This window comes from Mirounga leonina, unplaced genomic scaffold (assembly GCF_011800145.1).
Source record: "Mirounga leonina isolate KUSES-001 unplaced genomic scaffold, KU_Mleo_1.0 Mir_151, whole genome shotgun sequence".
In the NCBI taxonomy this organism is placed as follows: Eukaryota; Metazoa; Chordata; class Mammalia; order Carnivora; family Phocidae; genus Mirounga; species Mirounga leonina.
The window spans coordinates 78,788,733-78,810,587 of NW_023270377.1; the positions used below are offsets into that span (position 1 = coordinate 78,788,733).

The 21,855-nt window shown below is 38.4% G+C and overlaps 1 protein-coding gene across 2 annotated transcripts in view; it reads left to right on the forward strand.

Annotated features, from left to right (window-relative positions):
• Positions 1-21,855, forward strand: part of MMADHC (metabolism of cobalamin associated D) — a 45,168-nt gene that overhangs the window by 14,671 nt on the left and 8,642 nt on the right. The window lies entirely within an intron of this gene.

Below are 21,855 nucleotides of genomic sequence, written 5' to 3' on the forward strand. Positions count from 1 at the left end.
GAGCAGACATAAAAGGCATCAGAATAAAAATTCAAACTTTATTAATTCAGTCAGAGTGCACATATATGGGGGCTGATTATTTAAAAAGCAAAGGAGGGGGGCCTGGGTGGCTCAGTCATTAAGCGTCTGCCTTCGGCTCAGGTCATGATCCCAGGGTCCTGGGATCAAGCCCCACATCGGGCTCACTGCTCAGCCAGGAGCCTGCTTCTCCCTCTCCCGCTCCCCCTGTTTGTGTTCCCTCTCTCACTGTGTCTCTGTCAAATAAATAAATAAAAATCTTAAAAATAAAATAAAAAAGCAAAGGGAATTACAAAATTTTAAAACTGAATTACAAAATTTTAAAACTATTGGATGATTTTTGTATTTATATAGTGATAGCAAGTGATGATTGTAACTAGCAAAGGACATGCTGTGACCTGTTTTGATAAATGTATCTCACCGTGTATAACAGAATGCTTGAAATTACTGGTCAAGATCAAATTAATAGCCCTCAAGATCTCAGTTGTCCCTTTTGGTATAATGTGATAGTTGCATTCCTAAGAGATCTTGCATGCTCTAAAAGAAATGTCGATAGAAAAACCAGGAGTTCTCAGATCATAAATTATTGTTGAGTAAGGAATTTCAACAGTAAAGGTGCTTTCTTATAGCCCTACTTGTAAAATTATAAAGCCTAAACATTATTGAGCAAATCCAGTGTTTTATGAACATCAACAGTATTGGCCTTTCTTTCTCTGTTACTTCTAGCACCACCGTTAGTCAGAACTTACCATTTCTATCATCACTGATATGATAAATGAAGCAGAGCTGCTCAAATGAAGTACGGGTATTGTGAACAACTTATAGTTTCCTCTCTGAGAAGGGGGAGGGTTCCTAACTAAGATTGCATTAAAAATAGATGATCATGTAAGGAAAACTAATTTTTTTTTTAAAGATTTATTTATTTGACAGAGAGAGAGAGCGAGAGCAGGAACACAAGCAGGTGGAGTGGGAGAGCGAGAAGCAGGCTTCCTGCCGAGCAGGGAGCCCGATGGGGGACTCGATCCCAGGACCCTGGGATCATGACCTGAGCCAAAGGCAGACGCTTAACGACTGAGCCACCCAGGCGCCCAGGAAAACTAATTTTATAAAAGCTCATCTTGTACTTGAAAATTCTTTTTTATAGAAAAAAATGTTAATTTCCAAACCACCTGGCTGAGTTATCAGAAATTGCCAATTAGAGAAATAGTTCAACAGACAAAGACCCAGCAAATGGGTATTTTAGTCTGACCTTGGTCAAATCACTTCAGACTCTAAAGACTTGAGTTTTCTCATCTAAAAAAAATAAAAGGGTAGGACTAGATGATTTCAGAGACCCAAGATGCATCAGTATCTCTGTGCCTTTATCTTTTCTTACCTGCAAGGCTATAAATTCTTTTTAATGTAAGGTTCTGTTATGTACTATGACCTGAAAGTTTAATGAATGTGTCTATTCCCACATAACCTTACTTTTCAAAGAATTAGAATATAAATTCTTAATAATAAAATAATTACAAATTTAAATTTTTTCTTTTATGATTCATAGATACTTTGGATCATCAATGCCTTGTCCCAAATACTGCAGAGAAATATGAAAAAATCCACAATCAGTTCATTTTTTAATTTTTTCCATATTTCATATTGTATGACTGTAAAGCTTTTGGTAGTCTCAATTTTAATATGTGCTGTATCTCCATTGTGGACTCTTTGAACAGCATCCCGGTTTTCTTCTATATGCTGGAACAGCTTTTGCCACGTGGAGACTTTGTCTTGAATCAGTGTAGAGCTTTGGGCTTAGGTGCATAAAACAACATACATTGCATGTTGACCTATGTTTGATCGCAAGGGAACTATGAATAGAGAGCATTCTAAAAGCCAAGTGCTCATCCATTTGAGATTAATTGCCTCTTCCAGGTCGCTAATTCATACCCCAGTGTCCCAGGAGAGTTAATTTATTCCCCATGAGTGACTAGTTGACTCTGCAAAGGTATTTTAACTCACCCGGGCTTAATATAGGACAAATCTTATTACTATAACTTAGTTACTGAAAACAAAACAAAACAAAAAACCAATTTCCCTGTCTCTCTCCCAGCTTGTTTCCTCAGTGCCAAAACAGAGTCTTCCTTTTGACCATACCAATGATTTAACTCTGTTTGATCGGCTTCAGTCTCTGGTCATTTACGTTAAGATTGTGTGACATTAGATACGGAATTCATACTGTTTAAAATAACTTTGTTCTTTTATTTTTTTTTTACTCAAGTATAATTAACATACAGTGTTCTTCTAGTGTCAAATGTACACTATGATCATTCATCAGTTCTCTGTATTTCTCAGTGCTCCTCAAGATAAGTGTACCCTTAAGCCCTTTATCTCTTTCACCCAATGGCCCAACAGCTTCCCCTCTGGCAACTGCTAGTTCTTTGTACTTACAAGTCTGAGGGGGGTTTTTGTTCATTTGTGTTGTTTCTTAAAATCACACCTGAGTGAAGTCATATGGTAGTTGTCTTTCTCTGACTGACTTATTTCACTTAGGATTATACCCTCTAGGTCAATCCATGTTGTTGCAGAGGGTGAGATCTCATTCTTTTTTAGGGCTGAGTGATACTCCATTGTATATATACACCACACCTTCTTTTATCCATTCATCTATGAATGGACACTTGGGTTGCTTCCATATCTTGGCTATTATAAATAATGTTGCAATAAGCAGAAGGGTGTCTATATCTTTTCGAATTAGGCTTTGGGGTGTTTTTTTGGGGGGTTAACTACACAGTAGTAGAAATACTGGACCATTCGGTAATTCTATTTTTTACTTTTTGAGGAACATCTATAGTGTTTTCCACAGTGGCTACAGCAGTTTGCATTCCCACCAGTAGTGCAGGAAGTTTCCTTTTCCTCCACATTCTTGCCAACACTTGTTATTTCTTGTGTTTCTGATTTTACCCAATCTGACAGGTTATATGATATCCCACTGTGGTTTTCATTTTACTTTCCCCTGTGACTAGTGATGTTGATCATTTTTTCATGTGTCTGTTTCCATCTATGTATGTTTCTGGAAAAATGTCTATTCATGTCCTTTGTCCAGTTTTAATTGGATTCATTTGAAATTTTTTTGGTGTTGACATTGTATAAGTTCTTTATATGTTTTGGATATTAATCTTTTATTGGATATATCACTTGCAGATATCTTCTCCCATTCAGTAGGTTGTCTTTTTCCTTTGTTAATGGTTTGTTTCTCTTTGAAAACTTTATTTTTGTGTAGTAGCAATAGTTCAGTTTTGCTTTTGTTTCCCTTGCCTTAGGACACATATCTAGAAAGATGTTTCTACAACTGATAGATTACTGCGTATGTTTTCTTCTGGGAGTTTCGTGATTTCAGGTGTCATGTTTATGTTTTTAAACCATTTAGAGTTTGTATCTGGGAATGGTGTAAGTAAGTGGTCCAGTTTCATTTTTTTTGCATGTGGGTGTCCAGTTTTACAGCACTCTTTCTTGAAGATACTGTCTTTTCCCCATTGTATAGTCTTTGTGAAAAAAAAAAAAAAAAAAGATTTTATTTATTTATTTGAGAGAGAGAATGAGAGTGAGAGAGAGCACAAGTTGGGGGCAGAGGGCAAGGGAAGTTCATACTCCCAGCTGATCCAACAGCCTGATGTGGGGCTTAATCCCAGGACCCTGGGATTAGGTCCCGAGCCCAAGGCAGTCGTTTAATTGACTGAGCCACCCATGTGCCCCTCCCCATTGTATATTCTTCCTGCTTTGTCATAGGTTAATTGACCAAGTAAGTGTTGGTTTAATTCTGTGCTCTCTACTCCGTTGCACTGATCTATGTCTGTTTTTGTTGTTGTTGCCACTGCCGTACTGTCTTGATTACCACAGCTTTGTAGCATATCTCGAATTCTGAGATTTTGCTTCCTAAAGCTTTGTACTTCTTTCTGAAGATTGCTTTTTCTGTTCAGTTTCTTTTTAGTTCTGTACACATTTTAGGATTATTTCTTTTAGTTCTGTGAAAAATTCTATTAGTAGTTTGATAACGAGGATTGCATTAAATCTCTGGATTGCTTTGGGTAATAGAGAAATTTAAATTTCTACAATATTGGCTCTGCCAGTTCATGCATATCATGTATCTTTCCGTTTATTTGCGGTATCCTCAGTTTCTTTCAACAGTGTTTATAGTTTTCAGAGTACAGATCTTTCACCTCCTTGGTTGAGCTTATTCCTAGATACTTTATTCTTTTTGGTACGATTGTAAATGGGATTGTTTTCTTAATTTCTCTTTCTGTTACTTCATTATTAGTGTACAAAAATGCAACAGATTTCCCTATATTTCTCTGTTCTGCAGCTTTACTGAATTATCAGTTTTAATACTTTTTGGTAGAGTGTTTAGGGTTTTCTGTATATTGTATGATGTCAGCTGCAAATAGTGGAAATCTTACATTTTCTTTACTAGTATGGATACTTTTTATTTCTTTTTCTTGTCTGATTGCCCTGGCTAGGTCTTCCAGTATAATGTTGAAGAGAACTGTGGAGAGTGGACATCCTCATTCTATTCTTGATTTTAGAGGGAAAGCTCTGTTTTTCACCATTGAGAATGAAGTTAGCTGTAGATTTTTCACAAATACCCTTTATGTTTAGATATGTTCCCTCTGAACCTAGTAGATTGAGAGTTTTCATTATGAAAAATGTTGCACTCTTTCAAATACTTTTTTGCATCTGTTCAGATGATCATATGGTTTTTGTCCTTTCTCTTAATGTGATGTATCACTTTGATTTACATATACTGAACCATGCTTGTGTACCTGGAATAAATCACACTTGATCATTGTGTATGATTTTTTTTTTTTTTTGGTTTATTTATTTGCTAGAGAGAGCATGCAAGCAGGGGTAGGAGAGGGAGAGAAATAATTTTTTTTTAAGATTTTATTTATTAGAGAACACATGAACAGTGGGATGTAGGGGGAGAGACAGAGGAAGAGGGAGAAGCAGACTCCCTGCTGAGCAGGAAGCCCAGTGCAGGACTTGATCCCAGGACCCCGAGAACATGACCTGAGCCGAAGGCAGACACTTAACTACCAGAGTCACCCAGGTACCCCAAGGGAGAATCTTAAGCAGGATCCATGTTCAATGCTGAGCCAGACGCAGGGCTTGATCTCATAATCCTGAGATCATGACCTGAGCTGAAATTGAGTTAGATGCTTAACCAAGTGAGCCACCCAGGCGCCCAGTGAAAGATTTTCTTAATGTATATTTGTGTTTGTTTTGATAATACTTTGTTCAGGATCTTTCCATCTATTGTCATTAGATATTGGCGCATACTTTTTTTTTTGTAGTATCTTCATCTGCTTTTGGTATCAGGCTATTGCTGGCCTGATGGAATGAATTTGTAAGCTTCTTTCATCTTCTTTATTTTCGAAGTTTCAAGAACAATAGGTATTAATTCTTCATATGTTTGGTAGAATTCACCTGTGAAGACATCTGATCCTAGGCTTTAGTTTGTTAGGAACGTTTAGAGTACTGATTCAGTGTCATTGCTAGTAACTGGTCTGTTTAAATTTCCTGTTCATGATTCAGTTTTGGAAAGTTATATGTTTCTAGGAATTTATTCATTCCCGCTATGTTCTCCATTCTTTTGGCATATAATTTTACATAATATTATATTTACTTGAGTTTTCTCTCCTTGGTGAGTCAGGCTAAAGGTTCATCAATTTTTGTTGATCTTTTCAAAGAACTGGGTCGTGATTCCTTTGAACCGGGGTGGGGGGGAGGGTGTTGTCTCTTTTTTTGGTCTCCATTTTATTTATTCTCTCATCTTCATTATTTCCTTTTTTTCTCTTGGCTTCGCACATTTTTTTTCTAGCTCCTTTAGATATAAGTTTAGGTCATTTATTAGAGATTTTTCTTGCTTCTTGAGGTATACCTGTATTGCTGTAAACTTCACTCTTACATGAGCTATTGCCACGTTCCAAAGATTCTAGACCATTGTGTTCTCATTTTTGTCTTCATGTATTTTTTATTTCTTCTTTGATATCTTGGTAGGTGCATTCAGTGTTATAGTAACACATTATTTAGCCTGACTGTGTTCTTTCCAGATACCTTCCTGTAATTCATTTCCAGTTTTACACTTTTGTAGTCAGAAAAGATACATGAGGGAGGGGGAAAAAGATGGCGGAGGAGTAGGGGACCCTATTCCAACTGGTCCCCAGAATTGAGCTGGATATCTGCCAGACCACTCTGAACACCCACGAAATCAGTCTGAGATATAAGGAGATGGATCTGGATCTCTACGAACAGAATATCAGAGACGGTTGGTTTTGAGGTACAAAGCAGGGAGCCATGATTCTGCGGGCAGATATTAGAGGATAAACGGAAGGGAGAGGAAGCCGAGCTGTTGGGATCCTACATCGCCAGTGAGCGATAGCCTCCCACGCTGGGGACAGGGCACAGACTCGCAGATCAGTAGCAACGGGGAAAGGACTTTAGGGCAGCCCCCCAGACTGAAACCGGAGCAGTGGAGCCGTGCGTGTGTACTGGGGCAGCTGGCGGTTTTAGAAGCACAAAGGGCAGAGACGTGCCCCGACCTGGAGGCAAGGACTAGAAGCACTGCTGAGGGGCGCACAACCCAGGACCCTACAGTTTATAGCAGCACAGACAGAAACGGAGATAGTGTGGCCTGGAGAGCTCACTGAAGAACAGACTGTGATCTCTCTGCTCTGAGGCAGAGGGTTGGAAACTATCTTCTGCTCTGACTCTCGGAAGGGATGCGGAAAGCCGCCAGGGAGAGCAGCCAGAGAACAAAAGCCCCAAAAAACCGGTTGTCACTGAGCCCATCCCCCGCCACAGGGGGCAGGGCAACTCTGCCCAAACAGGGTTGTTTGAGTAATAGCACAGCACGCCCCTCCCCCAGAAGACAGGCTGGGAAAACAAGAGGTCAGCAACCCTAAGGTCCCTATAAAACAGGTGCATCATGCTTGGGTTGTGGTCAGTAATTTGGACTCCATACATTCCCTCAACCAACCCTCAACAGAATGACTAGGAAGAGGAACCCCCAAAGTAGGAAAGAGTCAGAGACTATGACTTATGCCACAGATTTACAAATGGATTCAGATATAACCAAGATGTCAGAGATGGTATTCAGGCTAGCAATTGTGAAGACAGTAGCTAGAATGGAGAAATCAATTAATGGCAACATAGAATCTCTAAGGGCAGAAATGAAAGCTGAACTGGCAGAACTTAAAAATGCTATCAATGAGATCCAATCCAATCTAGATAATCTAACAGCTAGGGTAAGTGAGGCAGAGAACGAATTTGTGACCTAGAAGACCAATTAATAGACAAAAAGGAAAAAGAGGAGGCCAGGGAAAAACAACTCAGAATCCATGAAAATATAATCAGAGAAATAAGTGACACCGTGAAACGTTCCAATGTCAGAATTATTGGAATCTCTGAGGGGGTGGAGAGAGAGAGGACTAGAAGATATATTTGAGCAAATTGTAGCTGAGAACTTCCCACATCTGGGAAATGAAACAAACATTCTTGTCCTAGAGGCAGAGAGGACACCTCCCAAGATCAAGAAAAACAGGCCAACACCCTGGCATGTAATAGTAAAACTTGCAAATCATAGAACCAAGGAAACCGTCTTCAGGGCAGTTAGAGGGGAGAGATTCCTTATGTACAGAGGGAGGAACATCAGAATAACATCAGACCTATCCACAGAGACCTGGCAAGCCAGAAAGGCCTGGCAAGACCTATTCAGGGTACTAAACGAGAAAAACATGCAGCCAAGAATACTTTATCCGGCAAGGCTGCCATTTAGAATGGATGGAGAGATGCAGAGCTTCCAAAACCAGCAGAAACTGAAAGAATATGTGACCACTAAGTTGGCTCTGCAAGAATTATTAAGGGGGGTTCTGTAAAAGGAGAAAGACCCCAAGAGTGATATAGAATAGAAATTTACAGGGACAATCTATAAAAACAAGGTCTTCACAGGCAACATGATGACAATAAATTCATATCTTTCAATAATCACTCAATGTGAATGGCCTAATGCTTCCATAAAACAGCACAGGGTTGCAGATTGGATAAAAAGACAGGACCCATCCATATGCTGCCTACAAGAGATGCATTTTGAACCTAAAGATACATCCAAACTGAAAATGAGGGGATGGAGATCCATCTTCCATGATAACGGACCTCGAAAGAAAGCTGGGCTAGCAATTCTTATATCAAGACAAATTAGGCTTTAAACTAAAGACTGTAGTTAGACACAGAGGACACTATATCATTCTTAAAGGCTCTATCCAACAAGAAGATCTAACAGTTGTAAATATTTACGTGCCCAATGTGGGAGCAGCTATCTACATAAGCCAACTGTTAACCAAAATAAAGAGTCATATTGATAACAGTATTTAATTGTAAGAGACCTCAATACTCCACTGTTAGCAATAGACAGATCATCTAAGCAGAAAATCAACAAAGAATTAAGAGCTTTGAATGACACACTGGACCAGATGGACCTCATAGATATATACAGAGCATTCCACCCTAAAACAACAGAACACTCATTCTTCTTGAGCACACATGGAACTTTCTCCAAAATAGACCACATACTGGGTCACAAATCAGGTCTCAACCAATACCAAAAGATTGAGATTATTCCCTACATATTCTCAGACCATAATGCTTTAAAACTGGAACTCAATCACAGGGAAAAAATTGGCAGAAATTCAAACACTTGGAAGCTAAAGACCACTCTGCTCAAGAATGTTTGGGTCAACCAGGAAATCGAAGAAGAACTTAAAACAATTCATGGAAACCAATGAGAACAAAAACACATCAGTCCAAAACCGGGATAGTATGGGATACTGCAAAGGTGGTCCTAAGGGGGAAATACATAGCCATCCAAGCCTCACTCAAAAAAATAGAAAAATCCCAAATTCACCAACTAACTCTGCACCTTAAAAGAACTAGAGAAAAAGCAAAAAATGATGCCTAAGCCACGCATTAGAAGAGAAATAATTAAAATTAGAGCAGAAATCAATGAATTAGAAACCAGAAATACAGTAGATCAGATCAATGAAACTAGGAGCTGGTTCCTTGAAAGAATTGATAAGATTGATAAACACTGGCCAGACTTATCCAAAAGAAACGAGAAAGGACCCAAATTAATAAAATTATGAATGAAAGGGGAGAGATCATGACTAACACCAAGGAAATAGAAACAATTATTCCAAATTATTATCAACAAATATATGCCAATAAACTGAGCAATCTGGATGAAATGGAGGCCTTCCTGGAAACCTATAAACTCCCAAGACTGAAACAGGAAGAAATTGACAACCTGAATAGGCCAATAACCAGTAACAAGATTGAAGCAGTGATCAAAAAACAAGAGTCCAGGGCCTGATGGATTCCCTGGGGAATTCTACTGAACATTCAAAGAAGAAATAATACCTATTCTCCTGAAGCTGTTTCAAAAAATAGAAACAGAAGGAAAACTTCCAAACTCATTCTATGAGGCCAGCATTACCTTAATCCCCAAACCAGGCAAAGACCCCATCAAAAAGAATTTCAGACCAATACCCCTGATGAATATGGATTCCAAAATCCTCAACAAAATCCTAGCTAATAGGATCCAACAATACATTAAAAGTGGGATTTATCCCCAGGATGTAAAGGTGGTTTAGCATTTGCAAATCAATCAGTGTAATAGAACACATTAATAAGAGGAGAGAGAAGAACCATATGGTCCTCTCAATTGATGCAGAAAAAGCATTTGGCAAAATACAGCATCCTTTCCTGATTAAAACTCTTCAGAGTATAGGGGTAGAGAGAACATTCCTCAAGTTCATAAAATCCATCCATGAAAAACCCACAGCGAATATCATCCTTAATGGGGAAAAGCTGAGAGCCTTTCCCTTAAGATCAGGAACACGTCGAGGATGCCCACTCTCACCACTATTGTTCAACATAGTACTAGAAGTCCTAGCAACAGCAATCAGACAACAAAAAGAAATAAAAGGTATTCAAATTGGCAAAGAAGTCAAACTCTCTCTTTTCGCAGATGACATGATACTTTATGTGGAAAACCCAAAAGACTCCACCCCCAAATTACTAGAACTCATGCAGCAATTCAGTAATGTGGCAGGATACAACATCAATGTATAGAAATCAGTTGATTTCTTATACACTAATAATACAACTGTAGAAAGAGAAATTAGAGAAACGATTCCATTTACAATAGCACCAAAAACCATAAGATACCTCGGAATAAACCTAACCAAAGAGGTAAAGGATCTATACTCTAGGAACTAGAGAACACTCATGAAAGAAATTGAGGAAGACACAAAAAGATGGAAAACATTCCATGCTCATGGATTGGAAGAATAAACATTGTTAAAATGTCTGTGCTACCCAGAGCAATCTATACCTTCAGTGCCATCCCAATCAAAATTCCAATGACATTTTTCAAAGTGCTGGAACAAACAATCCTAAAATTTGTATGGAATCAGAAAAGACCCCGAATCGCCAAGGAAATGTTGAAAATGAAAAACAAAGCTGGGGATATCTCGTTGGCCGATTTCAAGCTATATTACAAAGCAGTGATCACCAAGACAGCATGGTACTGGCACAAAAACAGACATACAGACCAATGGAACAGAATAGAGAGCCCAGATATGGACCCTCAACTGTATGGTCAAATAATCTTTGATAAAGCGGGAAAAAATATGCAATGGAAAAAAGGTAGTCTCTTCAGTAAATGGTGCTGGGAAAATTGGACAGCCACATGCAGAAGAATGAAACTCGACCATTCTCTAACACCATACACAAATATAAACTCAAAATGGATGAAAGACCTCAATCTGAGACAGGAATCCATCAAAATCCTAGAGGAGAACATAGGTAGTAACCTCTTTGACATTGGCCACAGCAACTTCTTTCAAGATACATCTCCAAAGGCTAGTGAAACAAAAGCAAAAATGAACTTTTGGGATTTCATCAAGATAAAAATCTTCTGCACAACAAAGGAGACAGTCAACAAAACAAAGAGGCAACCCACAGAATGAGAGAGGATATTTGCAAATGACACTACAGATAAAGGGCTGGTATCCGAGATTTATAAAGAACTTCTCAATACCCAAAAAATGGGCAGAAGATATGAACAGACACTTACCCAAGAAGACATACAAATGGCTAACAGACACATGAAAAAATGTCATCATCATTAGCCATTAGGGAAATTCAAATCAAAACCATGCTGAGATACCACCTTACACCAGTTAGATGGCAAAAACGGACAAGGCAAGAAACAACAAATGGAGAGGTTGTGGAGAAAGGGGAACCCTCTTACACTGTTGGTGGGAATTCAAGTTGGTACAGCCACTTTGGAAAACAGTGTGGAGGCGCCTCAGAAAATTAAAAATAGAGCTACCCTGTGACCCAGCAATTGCACTACTGGGTATTTACCCCAAAGACACAGATGTAGTGAAAAGAAGGACCATATGCACCCCAATGTTCATAGCAGGAATGTCCGCAATAGCCAAACTGTGGAAAGAGCTGAGATGCCCTTCAGCGGATGAATGGATAAAGAAGACGTGGTCCATATATACAATGGAATATTTCTCAGCCATCAGAAAGGATGAATACCCAACTTTTACATCAACATGGATGGGACTGGAGGAGATTATGCTAAGTGAAATAAGTCAAGCAGAGAAAGTCAATTATACGGTTTCACTTTTTTGTGGAGCATAAGGAATAGCATGGAGGACATTAGGAGAAAGAAGGGAAAAATGAAGGGGGGAAATTGGAAGGAGAGATGAACCATGAGAGACTACGGACTCTTGAAACAAACTGAGGGTTTTAGAGGGGAGGGGGGTGGGGGGATGGGTTAGCCCGGTGTTGGGTATGAAGGAGGGCACATACTGCATGGAGCACTGGGTGTTGTGTGAAAACAGTGAATCGTGGATCACAGCATCGAGAACTGGTGATGTATGGTGACTAACATAATAAAATTTTTTTAAAAATATATAAGTCATTTTGAATTTATTGAGACTTGTTTTGTGACCTAATATCTGTTCTGTAGAAAGTTCCATGTGCACCTGAAAAGAATATATTCTGTTTTTATGGAATGTTTTGAATGTAGGTTAGGTCCATCCGTCCCAGTGTGTCATTCAAAAACAGTGTTTCCTTATTTTTTTTTTTTCTGGATGATCTATCCATTGATGTAAGTGGGTGTTAAAGTCCTCTACTATTGTACTACTGTCAACTTCCTTGTCTGTTAATAGTTGTTTTATGTATATAGGTGCTCCTGTGTTCAGTGCCAAAGTATTTACAATTGTTACATCCTCTTGTCAGATTGTTCCCTTTATTGTTATATAGTGTCCTTCTGTGTCTCTTTACAGTCATTAAGTCTTTTTGGTCTGATACAAGTATTGCTACCCTAGCTTTCTTTTCACTTCCATTTGCATGGTAATTGTTTTCCATCCCTTCATTTTCAATATGCGTGTGTCTTTAGATCTGAAGCAAGTCTATTCAGGCAGTATATAGGTGGGTCTTGCTTTTTAATCCATTCATTCACTCCCTACTGATTTGATTGGAGCATTTAGTTCATTTACATTCAAAGTAATTGTTTGGCAGGTACTTATTACCATTTTGTTACTTGTTATATGATTGTTTTTGTAGTTCTTCTCTGTTCCTTCTCTTGCTCTCTTGCCATTTTTGGCTTTCTTTAGTGATATGCAAAAAAAGAGAAATCCAAGCATATCTATTATATGTGTTTGATTTATGGTTACCATTAGGTTCATAAATAATATCTTAATGTGTATAGCAATCTATATGAAATTGATGGTCTCCTATGTTTGAATCCATTCTAGAAGCACTAAGTTTATACCCGCCCCCACATTTTATGTATATGATGTCATACTTCACATCCTTTTATTTTCTGATTCTCTCTGCTGATTTTTACAGATAAAATTGATATTATTGCTTTTGTGTTTTAATCTCCATACTGGTTTTGTAAGTGATTAATCTATTACTTTTATTGTATTTATCTGTAAGATTTTTTCCTAATTTTCTTTGTTTGTTATCTCCTTTTCTTTCCACTCAAAGAATTCCTTTTAATGTTACTTGTAAGGCTAGTTTAATAACGATGAACTCTTTTCTCTTGTTTGGGAAATTTTTATCGCCTCTTCTGTTCTGAATGGGATAGCCATGCTGGATAGAGTATTCTTGGTTGCAGGCTTTTTCTTTCAGCACTTTGAATATATCATGCCACTTCTGGCCTTCAGCGTTTCTGCTTAGAATCAGATAGCCTTATGGGATTTCCCTTGTGTGTGACTGCTCTCTTTTCTCTTACTGCTTTAAAAACTCTCTTTATCACTCCTTTTTCTATTATAAGTATTATGTGTCTTAGTGTGGACTTTTTTGGGTTGATTTTGTTGGTGGCTCTCTGTGTCTCCTGGATCCAGATATGTATTTCCTGCCTCAAGTTTGGAAGGTTTTCAGCTGTTATTTCTTCAAATAAATTTTCTGCCCCCTTCTTTGTCACTACCCCTTTTGTAATCTCTATAATATGAATCTTATTATACTTGATGATGTCACTGAGTTTTTACCTACTCTAATTTTTTCTAATTTTTTTTATTCTTTTTTCTTTTTACTATCCAGCTTGGTTGCTTTCCATTACCTGGTCTTACCAATCACTGATCCTTCCTTCTGTGTCCTGTAATCTGCTATTCCTGGTAGTGCATTTTTTCTTTCAGTTATTGAGTTCTTTATCTCTGTTTCTTGTGTATATTTCCTGTCTCTTTGTTGAAGGTCTCAGTGAGATTCTCCATTCTTTTCTCAAGTCTAGTGAGTATCTTTATGACCACTACTGTAAATTCTTTATTATGCCCTCTTCTTTCGTTTGGGACATATTCCTCTGTATCCTCATTTTGTTTAACTCTCTGGATTTGTTTCTTTGTATTTCGAAAGTCAGCTTTGTCTACTGATCTTGAAAGTAATGGCCTTATGAAAAAGAGGTCCTGTGGTGCCCTGTAGCACAATGTGCCCTGTTCTCCAGAGCCAGGAATTTCATGCCTATCTCCGATGTGGGTTGCTTGCTCCCTACTATTGTGGCTGAGCCTCATTTGCCTTCTGTCCAGTAGGCCGCAATGGCTGACTTTGCTTGTTCTGTGCAGGGTTTGGTCCGTGTGCTGTCAAGGGGCCAGTCTGCAGTCAACAAAGAGACAACTACAATAGCCGGCAAGCTGTTGTATTTGGGCAGTATCAGCAGTCAACTAGATGCCTGCCCTCAGCCCATCTGCTAGGTCTGCAGTTGCACTGATTGGCAGGATGCTCTCTTTGTAATCCCAGCTATAAGGTTCAGCTGCTGGGACTGAGTGTGCACAGGTGTGTGTGATTATTTTCCCTTCTTCCCAGGGCAAGACTCACTCTAGAGTGAGCCTGGTCCTTGCCAAGGCTCCTTGCAAGGTATTTCATGGCATGGTCTTCTTTGGCAGGAGACTGCGGAGTGTGGTAGGTTGGAGGGGGCAAATCCACAGGAGAACACAGTAGCAGGGCACATGGTGATAGCAAGACAGGTGGAGGAGTGCTTCTGCTAATTCCTGCAAATAGCCTTCTATCTAGGCTGAGGTTGGGCTTCTTTGAGAAACCTAAAGATCCCATGCTTTTTTCAAGCTGCTATTTATATTGTATTTCAACTGGGTTGTTTGTTGTGCTGTCTCTTCAAGAGCAGTGACTCAGTTTCAGTCTCCTTCTGCCTCTCCTAGAGCTAAGTCCACTGATGTTTAAAGTAGCTACAGCTAAGCCTGGCTTATTGTAAAAAAAATAAGTTCCTCTGCTTTTGAAAGCCAGACGTTATGCAGACTTCCCAGTGCAGGTCCCCCTCTCCTCCCCAAGCCTGAGGTGCCTAGTGTGGGCACTGCTCCTCTTCCTTCTCCATGATTGTGGAGTCCCTCTGATTTGTGGTTAGTGTCACTGGGGGTTTGGTTCCTGACTGCATCTTTGCCCCTGCTGCCCTTTTGGATGTGGCCTTCTCTTTACAATTAACCAGTGGAAAGTCTTCTGCCAGTTTTCAGGTCGTTTTCAGAGGTAGTTGCTCTGATGTGGCTGTTACCTTGTTCAGTCCGTGGGACAAAGTGAGCTCAGGATCCTTCTGCGCATTTTCCCAGAAGTCCTCTAAACATGAATTTTTATTGAATCAATAACTTACCACATCTACAAAGTCTGCTTCTTCTTTTTTTTTTTTTTTTTTAAAGATTTTATTTATTTATTTGACACAGAGAGACAGCGAGAGAGGGAACAAAAGCACGGGGAGAGGGAGAAGCAGGCTTCCCGCCAAGCAGGGAGCCCGATGCGGGGCTCGATCCCAGGACCCTGGGATCATGACCTGACCCGAAGGCAGACGCTTAACGACTGAGCCACCCAGGCGCCCCCAAAGTCTGCTTCTTCTAATCCATTTTGCACATCACTATCATATTCTAAAATATTTTCATCATATTACTTCCTTGGTAAATCTTGGTTATTTTCCACTGTTTTCACTAGCATTTCTCAAACTGTCCTCAAGCTATGCGTGATTGTTCAAGTTCTAAAAAAAAATATTTTTTAGTTCTGTGAGTAGGTTTTAGTAAGTTTAAGAATTGCTATATGCCACATTCCTATTTTAGAGGGTTCACACACACCTTAGAGGGCATGCATACATACACCTAATTGACAGCTAACCTTTAATTAGATCATATGGCGCCACCTGTGCATCAGGAAGGGGAAAGACTATATTATCTCTTAACAGATTTATGGAAGGCCAAAACAAGCTTTCCCCCATCCCAGTCTGGGAGGGCATTTCTATGATATGTATATTAATCTTCAATGAGTCTGCAACATGTAGCCCGAAGAGGGGTGATTCAGCAAATGTGAACAAGACGGAGGATCAAAGATGGAGTCAGTTTTGTCAACATTCTTACAATGTTTTACTTCGTGAACTGACTCCATCCAATCAGTTTTAGTGTGATTTGCAGACCAGTACCATCAGCAGCATCTGGGAACGTGTTAGAAATGAGTAATCTTGAGCCCCACTCCAAACATACTAAATCAGATTCTGCATATTAACAAAGATCTCAGTTGATTCTTAAATACTTAAAACTTCAGGATGTATTAAACTAGAGTATTTGAGTTGAGAATTGTGAGACAGTGTCCAGCACGAAAGAATTCCATGATTGATGGGTGATATCTGTCATAGGTCTGGAAAAAGATATGGTGACACTTATGTAGTAGTAGGGTGGTCATTCTACTATAGCCATTTCTAGTTCCTCACTTCTAGCAAAGTATTAAAAAATATTTTTATTGCCAACTAATTCTGCAGCAGTTACCCTTTAAACAAAACTCCTGCTCTCAGTATTTTTTTGTTTTATTTTCTACTTTATTCTTTTCTGGATTTTTTAAGTTTTTCACAAGGTAAGATATTTTTTAAGTAAAGTAGTCTGGTCTGTTCTTCTTAAGTATTAACTCCTGTGGCTGGTAAACAGGACATTATGTCACAATTGGTTGATAAAATATTTTTTTCCCAGTCCATTAATATTTTGTGCCCCAGGTAACAGCAGTTGAATGGCCCTCCCGAAGGGTAACCACTATTAAGTTCAGTATCTTTTAGATCTTTTTTCTGTATTTAAAAATACAAATTAAGGATGTAGAATAAATGTCATATATGCTATTTTTTACTTACCTTTTTCTTTTAATGTAATATATCCTAGACTTTGTTCATTATCAGTAAACATTCTTTGTTTAAAAAATCAAGTGTAATTAACAAACGTTATATTAGTTTGGGGTCTATAATTTAATAATTCTGTACATTATTTGCTGCTCATCACCTTAAGGTGTACTCTTAATCCCCTTCACCTATTTCACCCATCCCTCCCACCTACCTTTACTCTGGCAGTCACTAGTTCTCTATATTTAAAAGTCACTTTGTCTCTTTTTTTCCTCCTTGTTCATAGTTCTGTTTCTTAAATTCCACATGAGTGAAATCATAAAATATTTGTCTTTACCTTTCTCATGTTGCTTATTATTATGCCCTCAAGATCCATCCATGTTGCTGCAAATGGCAAGATTTAATTCTTATTTGCTGCTAAGTAATCCAGTCTGTGTGTGTGTGTACACACACATATGCCACATTCTCTTTATCCATTCATCTATCAGTAAACACTTGGGTTGCTTCCATATCTTAGCTATTATAAATACTGCAATGAGCATAGGGGTACATATTTCTTTTCAAATTAGTGTTTTTGTTTTCTTTGGTTAAATACCCAATAGTGGAATTGCTATATGCTAATTCTTTTTTTTTATTTTCTGAGGAAACTCCATACTGTTTTCCACCATGGCCGAACCAGCTTGCATTCTCATCAGTAGTGCACAAGGGTTCCTTTTTCTCCACATCCTCACCAAATTTGTTATTTCTTCGGTTTTTGATTTTAGCCATTCTGACAGGTACAAGGTGATATTTCATTGTGGTTTTGATTTGCATTTCCCTGATGATTAGTGATGTTGAGCATCTTTTCATGTGTCTTTTGACCCATCCTTTTGTCTTCTTCAGAGAAAATGTTCATATCTTCTGCCCATTTTTTAAATTTGATTATTGGGGTAGAAGGGGTTGATGTTAAGTTACAGAAGTTCTTTTTATATATTGGGTATTAACCCCTTATCAGAAATACCATTTGCAAGTATCTTCTCCCATTTAGTAGGCTGCCTTTTTGGTTTGTAGTCTTTTTGTTTTGTTGATAGTTTTATTCACTGTACGAAAAACCTTTTTGTTTTGATATAGTCCAATAGTTTAATATTGCTTTTGTTTCCCTTGCCAAAGGGTATCTAGAAAAATGTTTCTACAGCTGAGGTCAAAGAGATTACTGCCTGTTTTCTTCTAAGAGTTTTATGGTTTCAAGTCTCACATTGAGATCTTTAATCCATTTTGAGTTTATTCTGTGTATGGTGTAAGAAAGTGGTGCAGTTTCATTACTTTTGCATGTAATTGTCACTATTTAAGACTGTCTTTCTCCCATTACATAATGTTGCCTTTGTTGTAGATTAATTGACCATAAAAGTGTGGGTTTATTTCTGGACTCTCTATTCTGTTCCATTGATCAGTGTGTCTGTTTTTGTGCCGGTGCCATACTGTTTTGATTACTACAGCTTTGTAATGTATCTTAAAATCTGGGATTGTGATATTTCCAGCTTTGTTCTTCTTTCTCAAGATTGTTTTGGCTATTCAGGGTCTTTTGTGGTTCCATATGAAGTTTAGGATTATTTGTTCTAGTTCTATGAAAAATGCTGTTGGTGTTTTGATAGGAATTGCATTAAATCTGTAGATTGCTTTGGGTAGTATGGACATTTTTAACAATATTGGTTCTCCCAGTCCGTGAGTATCACATATCTTTCCATTTGTTTGTGGTATCTTCAATTCTTTAATCAGTATTTTATAGTTTTCAGAGTTAGGTTGTCTTTCACCTCCTTGGTTAAGTATATTCCCAGGTATTTTATTCTTTTTGATGCAATTGTAAATGGGATTTTGTTTTCTCAATTTCTCTTTCTGCTACTTCTAAAATGTATAGAAATGCAACAGATTTCTGTGTGTGTGTGTATATATGTGTGAATGTGTATCTGTGTGTGTACATACATATTTTTTCCAACAAGTGCACTACTAAGTATTTACCTAAAAGAATACAAAAATACTAATTCAAAGTGACACATGCATCTCAGCGTTTATAGCAGCCTTATCTACAGTAGTTAAATTATGGAAACAGCCCAAATGTCCATCAACTGATGAATTGATAAAGATGATTAGTCATAAAAAAGTGAAATCTTGATATTTGCAATGACATGGATGGAGCTAGAGAGTATTATCCTAAGTGAAATAAAGATAAATAACATGATTTCACTCATGTGGAATTTAAGAAACAAACAAGCAAAGGGGCGCCTAGGTGGCTCAGTCGTTTAAGCTTCCAACTCTTGGTTTCGGCTCAGGTCATGGTCTCAGAATAGTGAGATCGAGCCCTGCATCAGGCTCAACACTCTGGGGAATCTGCTTGAGATTCTCTTCCTCCCCCCTCTACCCCTCCCCTGCTTTCTCTCATGCTCGCTTGCTCTCTCAACTAAATCTTTAAAAAACAAGAAATGAGCAAAGGGAGTTTTTTGATTGATTACTAGCAATGACATTGAATCAGTAGTCTATTCAAATTTTCTATTTCTTCTGGATTCAGTTTTGGAAGGTTATGTGTCTAGGAATTTATTCATTTCTTGTAGGTTGTCCAAATTGTTGGCATATAATTTTTCCTAATATTCTCTTATAATCCTTATGTTTCTATGGTGTCAGTTGTTATTTCTCCTCCATTTCTAATTTTGTCTTCTTTCTTTGATGAGTCTGAGTGAAGGTTTATCAATTTGGTTGACCTTTTCAAAGAACCAGCTCCTGGTTTCATTGTTTTTGGGTTTTGGGTGGGGTTTTTTTGTTTGTTTGTTTGTTTTTTGGTCCCTGTTTTATTTATTTTTGCTCTACTTTTCATTCTTTCCCTCTTTCTCTTGGCTTTTGGGTTTTTGGGGTTTTTTTAGCTTCTTTAGGTGTAAGTTTAGGTTATTTGAGATTTTTCTTGCTTCTTGAGATGGGCCTGTATTGCTATAATCCTTTCTCTTAGTACAGGTTTTGAGGAATCCCAAGATTTTTGACTATTGTGTTTTCATTTTGATTTGTCTCCATGTATTTTTATTTCCTCTTTGATTTCTTGGTTGACGTATTCATTCATTGTTCAGTAGCATTTTATTTAGCTTCCATGTATTTGTATTCTTTCCAGATTTCTTTTTATACTTAATTTCTAGTTTCAGTGTTGTGGTGGGGAAAGATGCATGATATGATTTCAGTCATTTCAAATTTATTGAGACTTGTTTTGTAGCCTATCATGTGATCTATTCTGGAGAATGTTCCATGTGCCCCTGTAAAGAATGTATATTCTGTTTTTCATGGAATGTTTTGAATATTATATCCGTTGATATAAGTGGGGGGGTGTAAAGTCCTCTACTATTGTACTACTGTCAGCTTCTTCCTTGTCTGTTAATAGTTGTTTTATGTATGTAGTTGCTCTCATGTTGGGTACAAAAGTATTTACAGTTGTTAAGCCTGACTTAATGGTGGTGAACTCTTTTTCTCTTGTTTGGGAAACTTTTATCGCTCCTTCTGTTCCGAATGATAGCCATGCTGTTTAGAGTATTCTTGGTTGCAGGTTTTTTCTTTTCAGCACTTTGAATATATCATGCCACTCCCTTCTGGCCTGCAGTGTTTCTGCTTAGAAATCAGATGATAGCCTTATGGGATTTCCCTTGTGTGTGACTGCTCTCTTTTCTCTTACTGCTTTAAAAGTTCTCTATCACTCTTCTTTCCATTTTAAGTATTATGTGTTTTAGTGTGGACTCTTTTGGGTTGATTTTGTTGGTGGCTCTCTGTGTCTCCTGGATCTAGATATGTATTTCCTGCCTCAGGTTTAGAAGGTTTTCAGCTGTTATTTCTTCAAATAAATTTTCTGCCCCCTTTTCTCTTCTCTTTCTGGGATCTCTGTAATATGACTGTTATTACACTTGTGGTGTTGCTGAGTTCCCGTTTTCTCTCTCCTGTTCAGCGTGGTTGCTTTCCATTACCCTGTCTTCCCAGTCGTTGATCCATTCGTCTACCTTCTCAAATGTGCTGTTCAATCCCTGTAGTATATTTTTTATTTTAGTCATTGAGTACATCTCTGACTAGTTCTTTTTATATTTTTATCTCTTTGTTGAAGTTCTCACTAAGATCCTCCACTCTTTTCTCATCAGGCATATTATCTATATTTCATTTAGCTCTTTTGCTTGGTATTTCATTTGGGACATATTCCTCTTTCTCCTCATTTTGTTTCTCTGTGTTTTTCCCTACTTATTTAGAAAGTAAGATACATCTCTTGATCTTGAAAGTAGTGGCTGTATGAAGAAGAGGTCCTGTGGTGCCCTGTAGCACACTGTCCCCTCTTCTCCAGAACCAAGCACCTGAGGGGTGACTTTTATATGAATTTTGTGCACCATACTGTTGTGGGTTAGCCACATTTGCCTTCAGTCCAGTCAGCTCCAAATGTCCATTTTGCTTATTGTGAGCAGGGTCTGGTCCCTATGCTGTTAAGGGCCTATTTGGGGCAGGGGGAAGGGCTTATAGTTGAACAGTATCAGTAATCAGTCCAGATGCCTGCCTTCAGCCCATTAGCAGGGGCTGCAATTGCACAGAAGTGCAGGGCACTATCTCTGTCTTTCATTTGAGAGGCTTTGTTGATTAGTGGGGCCAAGAGATCAGATGTCTGTCCAAGTCAGTCTGCTGGTGCTGCAGTCAGACAGGTGTGTGTGATTATCTTCCCCACTCCCCAGGGCAAGAGTTATTTTGGAGTGATAGTGTTCCCTATCAGGGCTGCTTGTAAGATGAGACCTGGCTGGAGCTGCTTTGCAGGGACTCATGCCCAGTGGGGCTTCTTGAATGGAGTGATTCAACAGGAGAATGCAGGAGTGAGTGCACAGTGTTAGCAAGCTATGTGGAAAGTGTTCACATTGGTTCCACAAATGTCTGGGTATCTAGGCCGAGGTGGGAGGGAGAGAAATTGCACCTGCCAGCTCTGTTGTTCTTGGAGAAGTTTCCTACAGATCCTTGCTTCTCCAACACAGATTCTTCTCAATACAGATTGAGATTAGTAAAAAAAAAAAAAAAAACTCCTTCATGTATACCCCAGGCACTTTTCAAACTTCTGCTTCTATGCTGTATTTAGGTGGGATTGTTTGTTATGCTCTCTTTTTAAGGGTGGG